The sequence below is a fragment of the Gopherus evgoodei genome, chromosome 4 (assembly GCF_007399415.2).
Source record: "Gopherus evgoodei ecotype Sinaloan lineage chromosome 4, rGopEvg1_v1.p, whole genome shotgun sequence".
NCBI lineage: Eukaryota > Metazoa > Chordata > Testudines > Testudinidae > Gopherus > Gopherus evgoodei.
In genome coordinates, this window is record NC_044325.1 from 47768426 (window position 1) to 47782203 (window position 13778).

Consider the following 13778-nt stretch of genomic DNA (forward strand, 5'->3'; position numbering starts at 1 on the left):
AAACATTGACAGTCTAAGCAGGGCATGTTCTTTTATGTACCTGTTGTAGGAAAAGGCTGCCCTCTCCTGGAGATAATAGTGAATAATAAATCTACTGAATAATCAGCGCCATAACCTGGAGCATGGCATAACTTTTAGAGGTTGTAGCTTCTCTCAGACGTTACACGAACACCCATAATTAATTAATAGAAACAGTTTTGTTTTACACAGAGAGAAAGTAAAGTATGGTGATCAAACTATGTTGAGTGACTTACTGGTAAAAGTCAACTAATACAATTTTTTCAGGCAGTTGGGTTTTTTTATTTGTTTTTCCCCCTCTGCTATCAACAAAATATTACTTTTCAAAATATCTCACTATTCAGTTTTGCTAAGTGTCCAGGCTTATTCTTAAAAAAATCCACAATAAAACGTAGCTTATATGTAATATTTGCAAGCAAGACAGCATATGTTTCCAGGAGGTATTTAAGTAACATTGAGTAACAAAACTAATTACAATGCTACCATTCTGACCGCATTGATTAACTCATACAAATCAACAAGAAGTTGGGCATGGTCATAAAAGTTTCTTTCTGAATGAATCACTAAAGAATTGCAATGCAGTGTTCTACTTAAATTCCCTTTTAAAATGAAATAAAAGTTTTGTAACAGATCTATTACCACAGGCATTACTGAGTGCTTTGATTAAGAAAACAGTCTTCTGGTTAACCTAATGAAGGTGATAATCAAAATGAATGAAAATTTAAGAAACAATAGATAGGAAACAGAGTGTTAAACTTAGAAGTGAAGGGTAAGAGAAGGATTGGAAGACGCAAAACTAGATGGATGGATGTCACACAAAAGGATTTGATTAGCTGCAGACTTTCCAAGGAACTGCTGCACGACAGACTGGAATGAAGAAGAAGGACTCAAAGAGCATCGATCCCATATAGATGGGTCTAAGGCGAGAAGAAGGTGACCGTATGCCATTGGGGAAAAGGTTAAATAAAATTCTAAAAATAGTAAGAGGAAACTAAGGCCACAAAACAACATATTTCAATGACACAATTCAAGTTTGATTTAAAATGCTCTTCCCTTATTCCACAATCCTTCAATTGCAGGTGGGACCAATTATACATATCCTGTTTTGATATAATCATAACATTCTATTACAGCTTCCATCCTGTACACATCAGCAACTAACCAGGATATTAAGCAAGGAAAACTATGAATTGACTATAATTGTGATAGATCCAATAACTGTGCAAAAATAAGGCTTTGCAAATTTAAGTGAAAAGTTACTTATGTACCTGAATATAAATGTACTAATAACTTCCCAGTTTTTAAATTAGTTCCAGCCCTAACCTGTCTTTACATATTGCTTTCTAGTAAAGTGTACAAAGAATATGTAAGCAATATTTGCAAATGTCCTGTATATGGTCATTTCCACAGACACTGAACTTACAAAAAGTACATTCACAAACATGGTTATTGCTCTTTAAGACATTGAATAGTTCCTTGCTCAGGAGACTGCCTGTGAGCAAAATAAGTTTATGTTATTGCTCTTTACACACTTAAAAACAAGCAGAGGCCATGGACAAATATCTGCAGACAATACACTCATTGTCGAGATGAAATAAATCAAATTATTTTAAGAAGTCACATTTCCAAGTTTAAAATGTACAGCACATTTGCTTTGCCCTTTAATGTCACAGTCTTATTTTTCTATTCAAATCTTGTACACTGTAAGTTAATTGCTTTTGGAAACTACTTATTATTCATGTAAAAATTAACGTGCCAATGTGTTTAAATCCTTTTAAATGACCATTCATGCATCTTTCTTCTTTAAGTACCAATGAAATCTGTCAAAGATATCAATGCAAGATGGTCTTAAAGAAAGTTCTAATAAAGATTCTTTTCTGCTAACATAAGATTTTCATTTTTGCCAACTTTACTTAAATTCCATTAATTTTTTAAGCTGCTTTTAATAAATTCACCAAGTAAAAATTTTTAGGCCCCATAGTCTGTCATTTGTGTTCCAGCTGACTTTATGAATATTAATAACAGTGTTATCCTGATTAAATAGGCTTCATATGAAATCCCTGTGAATCCTATAGCTCAGACATCTCATTTTTCCAACTCTTTATGAATTTGGATTCAGATATTAAACTGGAAAAAAAATCTTAAAAAACAGATTTAATGGTACATTTGGGTATTCTTAAGCAAAAATTAGATGTTCTAATGATTCAAATAATTAAAACGGAGAGCCTGAAATCTTAATATGTGGACCTTTCTGTAAACATGCAACATATTTTAACTCTAATGAAAACTTCAACACTTTCCAGAACAAAGGATTAAGAATCTATTATAAAATACTAATGTCTGTCCTTACACTCACCTTAAACAACAGACAATATAGTCTTAACTCCTGTGTATGAGTTTTAGAGTTGCAAAAAGGATTTCTAAAGTTTCCCTAAAGGAAAATAACTATTGATGGATCTTTGGTTATGTAAGTTTAAATACCAAATACATGCACACAGAGTATCTATTACATCTTAAGTGCAATGATTTTAATCTTTTTAATACATATAAAACCATATTTATATCAGACACTCAAATTTAACTAAACATTAACATTAACCTGGTGTACTTCTGTCCTCATGCAAAAGTGGCCTACGTTTTCTAACAGGGTCACGCTAAAGTACACACGTGCTCTCAACTAACAAATCCTTAGCTTCGTGCACAGGCAACTCTGACATGCACATGCACTAGAGGTTCTGTACAGTTTTGTCAGACATCAGATTGAAAATCTAGAACAAACTGTCCTGTGTTATAGCCAGTACAAAAAGTTACTTTATTTTCATCATGCAATATAAAATAGAAGCATCACTTTACCTCATTCAGTTAGGGCCCAATCCTGCAAAGGAACCCTGCAATCTTTAGTCCTAGGTATAAATGTTTGTTTAGATGGATTCCACTGCAAGAACAGGGCCTTAATTATTGTTTTTATTAATCACCAAGATCATTTAATTCAAACATTATCAGAAGAAGTTATATGTTATGTTAGAAGGAATATTTTAAAACGTTTAAACTTTCAGAGTAAATAACTTCTGAGGATGATTTATTTTTAGACTTCAGTCACTTTCTACAATGTGTGAACAAATTAATTCTTCAGCTAATGAGGATTTTCTACAGCCTGCATACACTGTATGTGTATCGCTGCCTTCACTATAGTATGCATTTTTATTGGCTCGGTGCCCATAACATGCCAGGTGCTTTGCCGACTTGTTAAATGATTGAGCTGGTTCCTTATCTGTTTTCCCTCCTGCCTGAATTAGCAGAGTACTTTTTTAGTTCACTTGGTAGAGATATATGTTTTTGGCAGTATCAGTATAAGGTTAGGCCTGGTCTCTTCATGTACCGTTACTTAATTATATAATTACATATTGGGCACTGAACTCATAGAATGCACTTTGATGAACCACCAATACCCTGCAAAGCACTGTTTTGAGTGGAAGTTGGTGCGTGAAGGGAAATGAGAGAGGTGTATGATCTACTGATTTCTGCACAATTGTTCTACTCTCCTTTACTAGAAGGAATATGGTCAAATTCATTTAGGATGTGTGTGAGCTGACCAAGCAATTTGACAAAACTCATTTACCGAAACCAAACCGACCACTTCTGAAAGATGCATGCCAGGGGTTCTTAAACCTTAGATGTAAACAAGGTCTTCAGAGAGTGTGTCTCATGGACACCTCCTCTGCCATACAGAATGGAATAGCAACCCAGGCAATCACAACAATCATTTATAAGGAAAATATTCGGAAAGCCTGTAATTTATCTATTACTACTTTGACTGTGATTTAGCCACGTTAATAAAGGAGGAGCTGGAGGCAGCACCTTGTGACCAGCCAGTTTTCCATACACCCACAGCAAGTGCTCCATCAACCACATTTTGGATACTACAGATTTGTGCTACTGCTTAAGATTAAAAAAACAAAACAAACCACAACAAATAATTTTCTTTAAACATTTTCTGTACCAGATTCTGCTTCTCTCTTTGAAGTGTATTAAGTCCACTCTTCTTACTACTGTTCATATGGCAGTAACATCCAAACACCCAATCAGAATCAGAGCCCCCCTGTGCCAGGCACCGTACAAACCCACAATAAAACATGGTCCTTATCTTGAAGAGCTTACTGTCTACCTTGAAACAAGCTACAGGTGATCTTATGTGCACATATTTATGGTCCTGAATTGTGGTTTTGTATGTTTGAGTTGTTTTATACATATATATTCGCTTTCCTGCAAGTGCTGCTCAGTGCGTCATTATTTGTCTGATTTTCTTTTAGCTGTCACACCAAATGTGGGTCTTGAACAGAGGTGCTGGGATAATTTGTATAATAGTGGTGAGGAGAGCCATTGAACCAAACTGCAATGCCTATCTATGATAGAAATCACTTCAAGCCAGGAGGTGCGGCAGCACCTATGGACCTGAGGAGTGGTTTGAAGGAGAGAGTGGATGGATTAACTGATGGATTAACTCTGGAAGTGTGTTACATGTGGAAGAGGTGGCATGGAAGCATGGAGTGAGTTGTAGGTAAAGTGAAAAATGGGCATTCACTTGCAGCTTCCATCTCTATCATCTCTACCACAGGAAAACCCAATGTCCCCTTCTCAAATGACAAAGGCAGACAGTCTAACTGTGCTCTCTTGAATAACTATCTCAATTAGCTATTTTGGGAAAGGATAAGTTTCTCTACGGAGGGCTCGTTTCCTCCTCTCTCCTTGACAGCAGGCTCCAACTCCTTTCACAAGTGACATAACATTCCTCATATAATGAAAAGTCTGAAATTACATACAGAGAGTGGCCTCATGTCATATTACCTTCCTTGACAGAGTAAGGCTGAATAGGATTTCACTCAAAGCTCACCAAAACTTATCCTAATGTGGTTACCAGTTGACTCCAGACAGCAACATAAGTGCTCCACCCCTCCAACCCAAGTCTAGCTGCCTTCCCATGCCAGCCTATGAAGCAAGAAAGAGGACCTTGGATTCACTCTAGTGATTCTCAAGTCATCTTAAAAGGCTTTGACTGACATCAAGTCTTTATCCTTTTTCTAAAATGAACTAGTAGAATCGCTCCATTATCTGAACAAGTAGAGCGTGTTTGGAGCCAAAAGGCTGTGAACTATATTCCTAATGTTATGTATACTTAGCTAGCTGAAAATTATTCCCTCTATATACGTGATCAGAGATTGTTCATTACACTAGGTCAGGGGAATCTACAGGAGAATCTACAGCACACAGGCTGGATCTGGCCTGCTGCTTCATTTCATCTGGCCCACGGCAAGTCTCTGCACCATGGGCAAGAATCCCCGAGCCTTGGCGTCCCGCCTCTCCCCCCCGCCTCCCCCACAGGGCTGGAGCCGCAAGTGCCAGCTCATCCCACAGCGGGAGAAGCTAGGGTTGCCAGGTCACTAAAAGTCTGGTCAGCTCTGCACAGCTCCTGGAAGCAACCAGCATGTCCCTGAGTCCCCTAGGTGGAGGGGCAATCAGGGAAGCTCTGCACACTGCCCCTGCCCCCAGCTCCAATTGACTGTGGCCAAGGGGAGCTGTGGGCATGGGCAGCACACACTGTGCAGAGCCCCTGACCCCTCTGCCTAGGGGCCAGACATGGTGGCTGCTTCTGAGAGCAGCCCAGAGCCAGGGCAGGCAGAGAGCCTCCCTGAGCCCTGCTGCACTGCTGACCTGGAGCTGCCTGAGGTAACTGCCGGCCGGCCGGAGCCCACACCCCGAACCCCCTGCCCCAGGTCAGAACTCCCTCCCGCACCCGAACTCCCTCCCAGAGCCCACACACTGTGTCCCCAACCTCTTCCTCAGCCCTGAGCCCCTCGGTGCACCCAAACTCCCTCCCAGAACCTGCACCCCAACTCCCTACACCAGCCCTGAGCCTGTCCCACACTCCAAACCCCTGCCTCAGCCCAGAGCCCCCTCCCACACCCTGAACTCCTCATTTCTGGCCCCACCTGGAGCCTGGGGGAAGCCCCAAGCCTCCCCCCCACACAGGGCTGTCTAGCCTGTGACTGATTTTTGATGTGGGTCAGTGGCCCCTGATAGAAAAAAGGTTACCCACTCCTGCACCAGGTAAAATTCTGCTGTTTTTACACAAACGTTCTCTTGGGATTACATCTTTGATAGAAATGCTGTATGCTCTAGGAAAATACCATTGACAGCTCAGTAGATCTGGTTAAAACATGCAATAATATAAAACCAATAGATGCCAACATTCTTCAGAGGTGTGAAATTCTAAGCAGTTTGTACTTAAAAGAAAAAAAAATGGATATAGATCAACATTAAAACTACAAATTGGCCATGAAAACATGGATCACATGGCAACACTAGATGGAAGAAGATATTGGCATAAAAAAGGCAAAATACAAAGTTTACTTAATTTGTGCAGTTCATATTTAGCTTGATAACACATATTACAAACACCTTTTCATCTTCAGCCACTCCTCCGTGGCTTTATTGTCTTTCAGGCAAACAACTCCTGTTTAAGTGACAGGAAACTGAGCTGGCACTCATATAGTTTCCAGTGCATTTTTCGCTTGGTGAAGAAGGGTTAAGAGAAATGCAGATTTTGAGTTGGAAGGGGCTGGCATTCTGTCCCTAAACTCATCAGATTTCTGGGGATTTAAGCAATGCTAGTACCATCCACACTGAGATGTAGGACGAGTTTCACAAAGGGAACTTAGACACCTAAGTCCAACAATTAGCCACAACTGGCATTGAAAAATTCCTGCTCAGTTGCTGCCTAACCCCGCCTAACCTAAGGTGCCTAAGTTTCCACCATTAGAGGTTCCTGAGGTGCCTAACTGTTGTCATCTGGGCATGCACATAACCACTAAGTCCTGACACTGACCAGTTGCTCAGCACTTAACTCATGCTTAAGCCCCAGTAGGATTCACAAATCAGGAATTCTCCACTTATCTTGCCTTCGGGGCCCAGTTCCATAGGTGTACTTACAGCATGCCCAAACCCATGGAAGAAGAAGAGGTGGCAGTGGTGCCCTTATGACTTTTAGTCCAGTGATTAGAGCACTCACCCACGATGTGCAAGAGCTGGATTCAAATTCCCCATCTGCTTGATGTAGAGCAGGGATCTGAAGTTAGTCTTCCACCTCCCAGGTGAGTGCTCTAACCACTGGGCTATAGAGTCACTCTCTCTCTTTGGCCTAAGGAATATTTAAGTATTTCTACACAGTGGAACAGCTTCAACACAAGACACAGCAAAACCCATCCCACCATATCCCACAGCACAGTGATTAGGGCATTCTCCTGAGAAGAAGATCCAAGTTCAAATCCCTCCTCCGCATCAGGCAGAGGGGGGAGGATTTGAACCCAGGTCTCCTACATCCTGGATGAGTGCTTCATCCACTGGTTTTAAGGTGATAAGGAGGGGGCAACCTCCACCTTCTCATTTTTTCTTGGAAAAGAACTGACCTGGATTAGGCACCAAACTCCAGGAGGGATTCACAGCGGTGAACTCTCAGGTGGAGATGGACACTTCCTTCTGGCCCGAACTTGGGCACCTAAGTCCCTTTCAGAGGCAAGGGCTAGGCTGCACTCCACCCCTCAGCATCTTCTCCTGGCTAGCTTAGGTGACTCCTGAGTCAGCATGCTGGCTTTTGTGAATCCCATTCTTAGGCATCTAACTCTCCTCTAGGCATTGTTTAGGAAGTCTGGATGCCTAACTTAGGTTTGTGAATTCCACTAGGCAGCAGGACCTTTAAAATGTAGACACTGTGTGTATGTTTACACTACAATTAGACACTCGCAGCTCACCTACTCCGAGCTGACTGGGGCTCGCACGGCTTGGACTGCAGGGCTGTTTAACCAGAGTCTAATTGCAGTGTAGACAGACAGTGCAATTCTGAGCAATGCAGCCCTCGAGCCCTTTCCCACCTGTGGTCCCTTCAAGCCCCACTCTTGTTTCTTGGCAGCATAGTTTCTGAACAGCCTTGGAGTAGAGACTCCTCCTGATAGCTGCTACTGCTGTCCCCTGAATCACCCCCAGGGGACTGGGTGTAAGTTAATGCTGATAGAGTTAGCACTATCTTACCAGCAAAAGTTCTGTAGACTAGGGTGGGGGGGCTGCTACAGAGCTTGAATGACCATCCTCCCCTCAGCTCTGCTTTCTCCCAAACTGCAGAGACTGATCAATTCCTCTTGGAGAGCTTTCCATGGGCCTGTGAAAAGGCGGCAGTATCTGATGCTAAGGTGGACAGCACTCCCTCCTTACATGCTCCCTTACCTAGAACTCCTCATTTTTCACACCATCCACCCATAAAAGCAAAGGTTCAGTGTCCTTTTACCAGCCACAGTTTTGCTACTTGTCATGTTGGAAAGAGCTTGTAGATATGTCTAGATATAGCACAGTAAAGGGAAAATTTACACAGCCTTAAAAAAACCCAACAAACTGCCTCATCAGGCCACTATACATTTGGAATAGTTCCAAGCCAATATTTGTCCTGTACACTGGCTGTAAGTGACAGTTACCATTGACACATTAGAGGGTGCAGGGAGGGAGCCGTACAGCAGAGGGAAGATTGTATGCTCTATTGATAAGGAAGTAAACTTTGAAATTTAGGACTATTTTCATAGGGTTAATTAGATACCAGGATCTTCTAAAATATCATGAAACGTTTTGCCCTAGGCCAAGCTAAACTAAATCACTTAATCTAGGAGGGTACAGCATATAAAAACAAAAGTTAGCTTATAGAATAGTTTCCCCAGGGAACAAACAGTCTGTTTTGTTTTGTTTTTTTTTTGTATTCACATGGAAGCCAAGTTTTGATGAAGTGACACACTCCTCCACAAAAGGCTTATATTTCCATAGAACCAACAAAACTTACCAGAAAATCAGAAGTCTATAAGCACCCAAAGCAAGTTCAGATCAATCTATGAAGACAACTAGTACGAAAAGTCTCTACTGTTCAAAAGAAAAAGATTATAAGAAACAATTGTAATAATTACTTCACATACATATCAAACACATAATAAAAAACACCAGACTCAAGTTTCATTTACATACAGTAGAACTGTTTTACTATTATATAGATATATTAAAATCAGTGCCCTTCAGGGTTTTTTTAGGTGGGGTGGGAGAAGCATTTTTTAAAAACATCCTATACACAATAAACTCGCTTTGCCTCCTTCCTGCCCTCTAACCCCCATAACAAGCTCCATTTGCACCTTTATTTATTAATCCTCTTCTGTCCATATGTTCTGCTCTCCTTTTCCTGAATTTTCTTTTGTTTCCTATTTCGTTTCTTTTTTTCACTTTATCTTTTGTTCTTTGCTCCTCTTTCTCCCTGCCTCCAAACCAGAGTTGGAGACCTCCTGGACTACGACCAGGGAGACTGGCTGGATCCTCTGACGCTTGCTCAGTGCATGGGACTCTCCAGACCTTGTACTCCCCGGTGCATACTTCAGGAGGTGAGGGCCATTTTACCGCCAACTGTTTGGGTATTCCTCGACAGGGTCCTGCAAGAGGACACGCCCCGCCCACCCTCCACCCTAGGCCCTCCAGACCTTTTCATCGGGTCCCTGCCCCGTAGACCAGCTAGGCCATCCCACCCTTTTACCGCGAGCTGGCTGCACGAGTTGCAGCTGGTTCAGTTCCAGACTGCGCCACAAAAACATCTATACACGCTTGTGCTCCACACCCTTTGTGTCCTCACCCTTGCATCCTGCCCCGACAAAAAAACAAACAAACAAAAAAACAAGCACTGTCCTGAGGTTTTGAAAGAGGTGTCTCTGCTGTTTCCTTTCACTCTCTTTCCCCCTACTTTAAATTCAATCTTCTCTCTCCCTATACTTTTCCCCTCAAGTATATTTTTCCTGCTAGGCCTCAACATCTCCATTCTCCACATTTCCAATCTGGCTAAGTATTAGCCCAAAGAGCTTCCTGGCATCTGAGCTTGGATAAACCCTCAAATCATCCATGCCAGGGCAGTGTGGAAAACCACTGCTGAAGTCATAACCTACTTTGATCAAGCATGAAATAGTTCATTTTAACATCTAAATGGCCATCATTAGGCTTCAATGCAAAACACCCCTTGCGATGAAGATGGGCAGTTGAAAATTCTCAAAGCTAATGTTTCAGCCAGCCCAGAGCCCATTCCCCCTCTGACACCCCAACTCCCTGCCTCAGCCCAGAGCCCCTTCCCATTCTTCGAACCCCTTGGCTCCATTCCCCAGCCTGGAGCCCCCTCCCACACCCTGCACTCCTCATTTCTGGCCCCACCCCAGAGCCCGCACCCCCAGCCAGAGCCCGCACCCCCTCCCACACCCCAACCTCCTCCCCTAGCCCAGTGAAAATGAGTGAGTGAGGGTGGGGCGAATGAGGGACAGAGGAAGGAAGGATGTAGTGAGCGGGGGTGGTGCCTTGGAGAAGAGGTGGGCAGAGGTGGGCTTCAGAGGAGGGGTGGGTGTGGCAAGGGTGTTTGATTTTGTGTGAGTAGAAAGTTGGCCATCCTAACTACATTGCCACTAACTGTTAACACATACAGTCCTGTTACATGTACTCAATCCATTCTAGACATAGAACAGAAAAGCTAGAAACCCTTTTGCATCCCTTACAATCAGCAAAACAGTATTTCTCATGTGCCCGACAGGTAGTTTTCCAAATAAGAATGCACTTCCTTTTTTATCATAAACTGTTGGATGTGCAGTGGACAAATCCAGAATGGCTGATCCTCTCCATTTCTGTGGCATCAGGGCCGACGCAACCATTTAGGCAACCCAGGCAGTCGCCTAGGCGCTGGGATTTGGGGGGTGGCATTTTCTTCGGCAGCGACCGTGGCGGCCAGATCTTTGGCCTCCCTGGTCACCGCCGGCATTTAGGCAGAGGGAGTTGGGGCAGGGGAGCGCAGGGAGGGCTGCCTGCAGCAAGTAAGGGGGGGTGGGGCGGCACGCAGGGGAACTCCCTGCCTCAGCTCACCCCTGCCTAGCCTCCTCCCCGAGCACGCCGTGGCTGCTTCACTTCTCCTGCCTCCCAGGCTTGCGGTACCTAAGCGATGGCGTGCTCGGGGTGGAGGCGGAGCAGGGGTGAGCTGGGGCGGAGGGGGTGCCTCAGGGTGGAGGGTGGGGAGCTGCCGCAGGGGAGGCGTCTCAGGGTGGAGGTGGGGAGCTTCCGTGGGGGGGGGGGCCTCAGGGCAGGGGCTCGGGGATGGAGGAAGACGCAAGGTGGAAGTTTTGCCTAGGGCATGAAACATCCTTGCACCGGCCCTGTATGGCATACTACCAGGGGTGGCTCCAGGCCCCAGCATGCCAAGTGCGTGCTTGGGGCGGCAAGCCATGGGGGGCGCCTGTGGGAGGTCCGCCAAAGCCGCGGGACCAGCGGACCCTCCGCAGGCAAGCCGCTGAAGGCAGCCTGCCTGCCATGCTTGGGGCAGCAAAATGCCTAGAGCCGTCCCTGCATACTACACTTATAGAGGCCAGCCACACCAGGGTTAAATCAATCATTAGAAACCTATAGAGAGAATGAGAAGAAGGCAAATTAAAAAAAGACACTACCACTGAACTGGACAGGCTTTGTGAGGAGAATTCACTTGGACGTCATATTCTGAACTAAATGCTCGAGGAGAAAAAAAATCCAGAGACTTAAGTGCCAAATTCTTCCCCCGCTTACACGCTACTTCTGACTCATTGACGCCAATAGGAGTGCACTGGTGTAAATGAAAGCATACATTTGTCTGCAGATCTGTAAAGCTTCAATAGCAATTATTGGGCTCCTCTCCTCAATTTAAGATGCTTGATAAGTACTGTAAACACATCCAGCAAGTAAATGCTTCCCCCACCCACTACAAAAATAGCCCAACATTTTAAAATTGGCAAGAAAAAACAAAGCTATGAAAAGCATAATGCATTTCAGGGTCTCTGTGTTATACTCCATTAACAACACTTCACAGGTGTTGAAAACACGCTATATTAGCCTTGTGCCTTATATCACACCTAAGGCAAAGGGTATAACACATGCCCTATCATGTGCTGTTGCTTATTTAGCTATGATAAGCAGACTAGTGTTTTTTGCAAATGTAACACAGATGTCCTCACAGACTATACATACCACTAAAGTGAGCTAACAGGAAAAGGGGAAAAGTACTTAGATAAGAACACCTGAGGCGGGGGGTGGGGGGGCAGTCTGGGACCATCCCAGGAGAATAAGGTATTTTAAAGCAAGCCAGAGCCTAATGAAAACAGCAGATAAGTGCTGGATCTCTTCAGGAATTAAATATGATGAAAACAGTGTTCAGAATGTAAATGGATGATGAAAATCAAAAGGACCAAACCCTGAAAATGAATATTGCCATGAGTTGTCCCACAGCAACAACCGCAAAAGGTGAGCTGAAACTTCAGGTTTACATCTACTAGCCAGAAGCCAATACAAAAGAAGAATCTCCCATGAATTGTGCTTGAGTGGCTAATAGGCTGGTGGTATCAGGGAGCAAACACCCAGTTAAACATAAAGCAAGACTCTCTCATGCTGGAGGCAGGGAATAGCAAGGTGATTCTCAGTCCTGGCTATCCTGAGAACTATCACACCTCCTCCTTCCCCGCTAGTCAGGGCCCAGAGACAATACCTTGATAGAAATCCCAACATCCAGCTATGAAAGGCAAGGGGCTGGGCTTATCACCAGGGCATTTCTGCTGGACCTCTCGGTGAGGCCACTGACCTCTCTGGGTGTGTCTACACTGCAATTAAAAACTGGCAGCTAGACCACGCCACCTGACTCAGGCTAAGGGCCATTTAACTGTGGTGCAGGCATTTGGACTTGGGCAGGAGGCCAGGCTCTAGACACTGCAAGGTGGGAGAGTCCCAGAGTTTCAGCTGCAGCCTGAGCCCAAACATCTACACCACAATTAAACAGCCTGTTAGCCCGAGCCCAAGTCAGCTGGCAGAGGCCAGCCACGGATGCCTAACTGCAGTGTAAACATGCCCTCTCTCTCCTGGATAGTAGGTTTTTGAAAAGTTTTTCAAGACCTGCATTGCACTTTTTATTATAATAATATATTCATACAGACACCAGCCTAGCACAATCCTACTCACCACTTGCAAGCAACACCAAGACTTCGGATCACCAGGTGATTATTGTATTTTAAAACACAATGAAGCAAAAGGTCAGTGCAGTAGGTGACTGCAGTTGGCTACAAAGCCAACATGTTGGTACATAATGAAGTTCTACTTTCCACCCTCTCAGCCCAATACTTTGTCTATATACTTTACTACTACATAAAAATGCACTAAAAGAACATTAAGATACAAAGTCAAGCAAGGAAGTGCCAGAATTAAGGTTGCCTCTGCAACATTAATCTGGCACCCTTGTCAGCATATGCATTATGACATAGTCTTTAATTAAATGATCACATACATGTTTTTCCACAGGACCCCTGCCTCAGTGCTCTGGGAATGAACCAGAATTGTATCATGAATGACTACTCATTCACTGAGGCCATGTCTACATCTAAAATTTTGCAGCGCTGGTTGTTACAGCTGTATTAGTACAGCTGTGTAGGGCCAGCGCTGCAGAGTGGCCACACTTACAGCAACCAGCGCTGCAAGTGGTGTTAGATGTGGCCACACTGCAGCGCTGTTGGGCGGCTTCAAGGGGGGTTCCGGGAACGCGAGAGCAAAGCGGGAAAGGCGACCAGCTTCGCCGCGGTTTGCTCTCGCGTTCCCGGAGCCACCCAGCAAACCGCAGGGAAGGAGACCTGCTTGCTCGGGGTTCCGGGAAC

At 44.0% G+C, this 13778-nt stretch overlaps 1 protein-coding gene across 8 annotated transcripts in view; it reads right to left on the reverse strand.

The window, feature by feature from the left end:
• The window catches only part of MIPOL1 (mirror-image polydactyly 1), a 290064-nt gene that overhangs the window by 224252 nt on the left and 52034 nt on the right, over positions 1-13778 (reverse strand). Inside the window, exon 5 of one of the 8 annotated variants that reach the window (XM_030559239.1) lies at positions 8894-8970. The exons of the other annotated variants lie outside the window; for them this stretch is intronic. The gene's annotated coding sequence lies outside the window, so the exon portion shown is untranslated. The remainder of the gene's footprint in view (positions 1-8893; positions 8971-13778) is intronic. 8 annotated transcript variants of the gene reach the window in all.